This window comes from Priapulus caudatus, unplaced genomic scaffold, assembly GCF_000485595.1.
Source record: "Priapulus caudatus unplaced genomic scaffold, Priapulus_caudatus-5.0.1 Scaffold81, whole genome shotgun sequence".
Lineage (NCBI taxonomy): Eukaryota > Metazoa > Priapulida > Priapulimorpha > Priapulimorphida > Priapulidae > Priapulus > Priapulus caudatus.
Window position 1 is genome coordinate 733,736 of NW_014577142.1, and position 6,968 is coordinate 740,703.

The following is a 6,968-nucleotide window of genomic DNA, read 5'->3' on the forward strand; positions in this document are numbered from 1 at the left end:
AGTGTAGTGTAGTGTAGTGTAGTGTAGTGTAGTGTAGTGTAGTGTAGTATTCACACTTATACAGTACAGTGAAATACGCCCACTGCATTGAGCTGTATTGAAACTGCGTTGAGGATGAAGTCTGACTAGAGCTCATATATATATATATATCTCCCACGCGCGTTTTATGAACTCACACCACTTGTAGATGTATACCTTTCAGATGAAGAGAGAGGATGGTGTCACTAGCCTGTGTCTTGCACAATAGCGGCACAAATCTAAATGGCTTCATCATATATTGTGTTCATGTTCTGTGTGTAGAGTGGATAATCACAGATGATATCTGCAGGCCGAAACTGGATGTTAGCTGGCAAAGGTCAGAGAGAAAGGGCAACTAGGCAATATCCAACTAAGCTAGCAGGAATCTATTAGAATTATTATCAGGGAGTTTTATTATTTTTTATTATTTCGTTGAAAGCTTTTTAGTTTTTACACACACACATCCATGATCCATGATGTCTCTGTCCAGTGACCTTTTCATCGTCACGAGGAGAGAGAAATAGTCATGTTTGACTCTAGATAGCTCTAAAACTATAGCCCTTGGCGGCCTGTTGCAGAGCCATAAATATAGTATAGATAGACTATCTATATCTATATTATCAGGGGTTAAAATAATGAAAAAAATTTCATTATTAACCCCTGATATTATCTATATACTATGTTAGTATCTAACTATCTATGTTATCTATATTAAAATAATTTCTATGGGCAGAGTTCAAGGGCTATAGTTCTAGAGCTAGCTTGACTCGTGCTGGAATGAGGGCAATCATGTACAGTTATATTATATCTGTGTGTATGAATACAGTACTTAGTAATGAAACGGCTCACATATATATATGAAGCATATAATTTCAGCATCGCAGCTATATATCGCACTCACAGCATAAACTCCGGCAGCAAAATCCATGTACAGCAGTATAGAGCATTATGGAGTAGCAGTTCCAATTGCTGCTTCTAGTCTGCAGCTTGTGTTTGCTTTTTTTAGATTAATTTGCTTTTTCCCCAAGATGCAGAACTACTCTTTTTTGTCATTTTTAGCTCGCCTTGACATCGTCAAGATGAGCTATTGCCATGGGGTGTCGTCCGTCGTACGTTCGTCCGTTCTTCAACATTTGGCTACGGTCAACGATAACTCAAGAACTGTTTAACCCACATGTTTCAAATTGCATATAGTTGTTACTCCTATGGGAGAGGTTTCAACGTCCTATTTTGGAGCACGCCAGTCGACCTACATTCGAGCCACGTCCACTTTTTGGCAAAAATGGAAATGGCCATAAGTCAATTCAGGTTCAACGAATTTTGCTAATTTCTAGTATGTGAATGAATGAGGACTGGCCCTAAAACATATCGCACAGGTTTTTATATATTTTTTTAATTATGCAAATTAGGTAGATTTTAGCAATTTCACTATGCATTTCAGTGTCTGCCTACGGTCAACGATAACTCAAGAACCGTTTGACCCACATGTTTCAAATTGAATACAGTTGTTACTCCTATGGGAGAGATTTTAACTTCCTATTTTGGAGCACGCCAGTCGACCTACTTTCGAGCCACGCCCACGTTTTGGCAAAAATTAAAATGGTCATCTAAATTCATTCGATTTTATTAAATTTTGGCATGTGAATGTGTAAGGCTAGCCCCAAAACAGTTGTTACTCCTATATATGGGAGAGATGGCAACGTCTTATTACGTTGAAAATTTGGTCTAACTGGTCAACAACTCTACAATCATACCTATATACGTGTAATATTGTGTTTTAGATTCTTCATTAAAGTAATTTGACTGGAATATTTTATTGTTTTTATTTGCGCGATATTCGAAAACCAAGCGCCATCTCTCGTCAAGATTTCAGACTTTCAGATCTGAAACATTTATTTTCGCATCAAAACTTATGCATATATCATTATCAAGAGTATATAATGGGAGATGTGCTAAATAATGGGAGTTCTCCCATATTATATATACTCTTGCTTTTAAATTTATATATGTATATCCCCCCTCCCTCTTCTATCACACCCAAGGTGAGCTACAGTGTCATTGACACTTTCATTTTTCTGTTGCGTCTATACGCGGGAATGGCAAAGTTCGAAATTAACAATTTAACTTGCTAGCAGCATGGCAGGTAATCGTTTTTATAATATTCATACTCGAATTTTGAGTAGTAGCAAACAAATTATGCTGCTATCGTCAAAAGCAAACACCTGTTACATGCAGTTTTTAAGATCTGCGATCTAGATAAATGTGATTTCAGTGCATTGAGAAGAAAAATTATAGCAAGAGTGATGAGTGGAGCACGACATAAAACATTGAGCAGTATCATTCCTATAAACCTTATATATCTTCTACTTTGCTAACCTATATGATACGGCAGCCATCTCCTAGGCGTTACAGAGCCGTGGCCTCTGGGGGAGGGAGGGGGGGGCAAGCGGGCAACTGTCCTCCTAGATTTTGGAGCAAAATAAAAAAATTAGCTTTCACTAATAATCGTAAATAACCCTTGAGAACGTGATTTTCTTCGTCACTTATCCGTGAAAGCCTCGTCTCAGACCCACCCCTACCACACTATGGACGTCGATCAAGAGCTGCGCCCGTCGCTCATCATTACACAGTCCAGAAATTTTGCCCCCCCCCCCTAGGAATTTGCTCAGCCTACGGCCCTGCGTTATGTATCCTTTACGATGCCACCGTGCTCCGTGAATGAATAAAATCGTACACGTACGATAACGCATATATAGCACAACGTTTGCATTTTTGCTACATAAAAAATTGACTACACTAACGAGCCAAAACATGCGTAAAATTGCCGTATTGTATGACGCAATGCAAAAGAAGTGTTCATATCGACACCGAGGAGCTTAGACTCTAGTATTTTGTTATTGAATTGTTTACACGTTGTTGTTGTTGTTGTAACGTTGTTGTTGTCGTCCTCGTCGTCGTCGTTGTTGTTGTTGTTGTTGTTGTTGTTGTTGTTGTTGTTGTTGTTGTTGTTGTTGTTGTTGTTGCTGCTGTTGCTGTTGCTGTTGTTGTTGTTGTCGTCGTCGTCGTCGTCGTCGTTGTTGTTGTTGTTGTTGTTGTTGTTGTTGTTGTTGTTGTTGTTTTTTGTCGAACGTAGTGTACGTCACTCCATCTGCACTGCAGTATAACTCACTTACACTTACAGATCTTATGACTCTGACATACAGCCGGGCAAAGGTTCTCTAAGCAGAAAGATGACGTTCTAAAGGGTGTGGTTTACTTACTAGATAGCGTGTCACTGTATTTCTCTCTACCATCAACATGTTAATCAGCAGCATACATACATGTGACTTTGCTTCGTAAACAGCATCAGTGCGTTGACACCGATCACGTGAGCACATCTCGATTTAGGCGTCTGCTAAAATGAATGTTGTTTACGGTATGCTGCGCTCTTACACCGCGTATTTACACTGGTAGCAAGAAGAAGTCTGCATCAGCAGCTACGGCACACACGCGGCCATTGACTATATATATAACAACTACAATATATAACGACAATAAATAGTTGTTATATATATATAGTCAATGGCCGCGTGTGTGCTGTAGCTGCGAATGCGGACTTCTTCTTGCTGCCAGTGCGTATTTATGGTGACTTACCGTACGTACTGAGTGGAATTATGTTTGCCCATCATGCAGCTAGATCCATAAATGACATTATTAAACAGTCAAGTGAAGACCAGTATCATGGAATGCTGGCAGATCTTGTTTGTAATAACATTATCAGTGAGAACGTCATCATCATCATCATCATCATCATCATCATCATCATCATCATCATCGTCGTCATCATCATCATCATCATCATCATCATCATCATCATCATCATCATCATCATCATCGTCATCATCGTCGTCGTCGTCATCATCATGAGCAGCAACAGCAGCAGTGGGAATAGCAGTAGCAGTAACAGCAGTAGTAGAAGCAGCAACAGTAGCAACAGCAGCAGCACTAGTACTAGTAGCAGCAGTATAGCAACAGCAGCAACAGTAGTAGCAGTATCATCATCCTCATCATCATCATCATCAGCAGCAGCAGCAGCAGCAGTACTAGTAACAGCAATAACAGCAGTAGCAACAGCAACAGCAGCAGTGTTAGTAGTAGAAGTTGTTAGTAGTAGAAGTAGAATAAAAATATTACTTTTTTCTGATGCACTCTCGTGTGAGCCTTTGGCCTTTATTATAGAGGAACCTTGAACTTGATTTTTTATATCCTTGAAATTTTCAATGGCTAGTAGAGTCTGTTACTGTATTCATTGATGTGAACATGTTGCAATTCTGCGAGTAAATGTTAAATCCAAACTAAAAACCAAATCCAAAATTCAACTAGAGTGAGTAACTCGACAAGACATATTATCCAGAGCGTATCAAGAATGTTGCTTTTTTTAACGCTTACATTCTGTTACATAAATGTAAATTCATAAATGTTACATTCTTAAAATACGCTCTTGATATTATTCAATATTCTCAGCGTTCATGAAATGTGTTTGATAATTTGCGAGTTCGTTGAAGATTATTTCTCTGTGTCAAGGTGTTATTCAGACCAGGTTAAAACAACATAATTGAGGGACTCGCAACACGTGTGTCATAATTGCAATTATATGGCAGCTGCCAGCTAGACTAATTAACTGCTGATAAGTAACTAACTATACATACGTAGTCATTGCTATAATACGCATGGACTCAAGCCACTGAGCTTGGCCTTTTTTCTCGGACTCATCACCCACTCCCCTACCCACCCACCCCCGTAGCCAGGAAGGACACTAAGCTAAGGCCTGAAAAATACGTTTGTTTCCGCTATTCCGTTGTTATGGTTGGGGATGCAGTGACCGTTGTTAAGGAGGGAGACTGGAGGTAGTGACCGTTGGTAAGGAGGGGGACTGGAGGTAGTGACTGTTCATGTCTGTTGTTAAGGAGAGTGAAGCAGTGACTATTGTTAAGGTGGGAGAAGCAGTGACTGTGGGGTAGCTATAGTGACTGAGCCTCCGTGGTTTCTCACATGTGCAGGTGCATGGTGACATGAGGCGAGGAGGCGGCCAACCATGGGTTGCGGGCGCAGCAAGGCTGTATCACCCGTGCTCGATCGCAAAGACACTGCCCTAGACTCAAACAGTGACCTGAAGAGCAAACGCGATGGCAGCACCATCAACGGTAAGTTCATTGTCTGTCCTTTCGTGCGTGCGTGCGTGCGTGCGTGCGTGTGTGCGTGCGTGCGTGCGTGCGTGCGTGTGTGTGCGTGTGCGTGTGCGTGCGTGCAACGATGACACACCAGCCATCATGAGAAGGGAAGTACCCACGCAGGCTTTACCTAATTAATTATACAACGTGTATTTAACGATAGCTCTGCGTATCTGCACTTTCCTCAAATTTCCCCCATGAAGCTGCTGTAAACTAATTTCAATTCGCCAGAGCTTGCTTCGATAGCATCACACGCGCACTCGATCACTGTACTGTACTGTACTGTACTGTACACTGTACTGAAACAACGTTATAGCGTGTGGAGCGTGACATCTAGGCGGTGCTATTTCGATGCCTGTTTCATTTACCGTGTGAGGGGTCTGCCCCTGTCACGAAGGCCAATCACCCTGTTCACACTGGGGAGCCGTAATGCAGACCTCAAAGGCTTCTATATCATATTGCGGTGCAGCAACTAGAAGATTGCCTGACGGCACGCGTTGCTTTTACGTGCAACACGGACGAAATTTCCAGCACTATATGACGGTCACGGATGGAGAGCAAATATTGTTGCTACACTCGGGAGGTTTTTGATTGACGGGAGCGGTGGTATGGCAGACGAACGGTGCTGGACGACAGTAGAGATGGGGGTGAAACACGTAGATACAGCATGCAGTAACATTTCAGTTGGCCTATACTCTAATTTCGCCTACACCCATTTCGCCTATGTCCCATTTCGTCTACTCCCATTTCGTCTACTCTCAGAATCGGCAATATTCCCGTTTCGCCTACTCCCATTGCACTACAATGTACATTGTACAAGTTGTGTTCTTATTATTGTACCTATTTTCTTCTGTATGTTTTTTCTTCTGGTTCCTGTAGTCTACATGTATGCCAATCAAAACCATATTTTATTATTTATAAACGATTATTTAGTGAACAAACCGATCGTAGACGAAATGGGAATTGGGTAGATTTTGAGCGTAGACGAATTGGCAGTACTTAGGCGAAATGGGAGTAGGCCAACCGGGAATAAACCAATACAGCGTGATGACCGTGGATGGGCGTCAGAGATATCACACCACGGGTATAGAGTTTGGGTTAGGATTAGACTTAGGATTAGGATAGTGTAGATTTTGTAGGATTAGTGTAGGATTAGTGTAGGATTAGAATAGATTAGGATTAGACTTAGGACTAGATCTAGGATAAGTGTGGCGAAGGGTTTGTGTTACAAGATTTACAAGTTAGAGATACAGTTACTGTTTGGAAGGGGATGCAGTGACTGTTGTTAAGGAGGGGGATGCAGTGACTGTTGTTAAGGAGGGGGAGGCAGTGACCGTTGTTAAGGAGGGGGATGCAGTGACTGTTGTTAAGGAGGGGGATGCAGTGACTGTTGAAAGGAGTGGGATCGAGGCACGTGACTGTGTGTTCAGGAGGGGGATGCAGTGACTGTTGTTAAGGAGTGGGATGCAGTGACTGTGTGTTCAGGAGAGGGATGCAGTGACCGTTGTTAAGGAGGGGGATGCAGTGACCGTTGTTAAGGAGGGGGATGCGCAGTGACTGTTGTTAAGGAGGGGATGCAGTGACTGTTGTTCAGGAGGGGGAGGCAGTGACCGTCGTTAAGGAGTGGGATCGAGGCAGTGACTGTGTGTTCAGGAGGGGAGGCAGTGACTGTGTTAGGAGGGGGATGCGGACTGTTGTTAAGGAGGGGGAGGCAGTGACTGTTGTTAAGGAGGGGAGGCA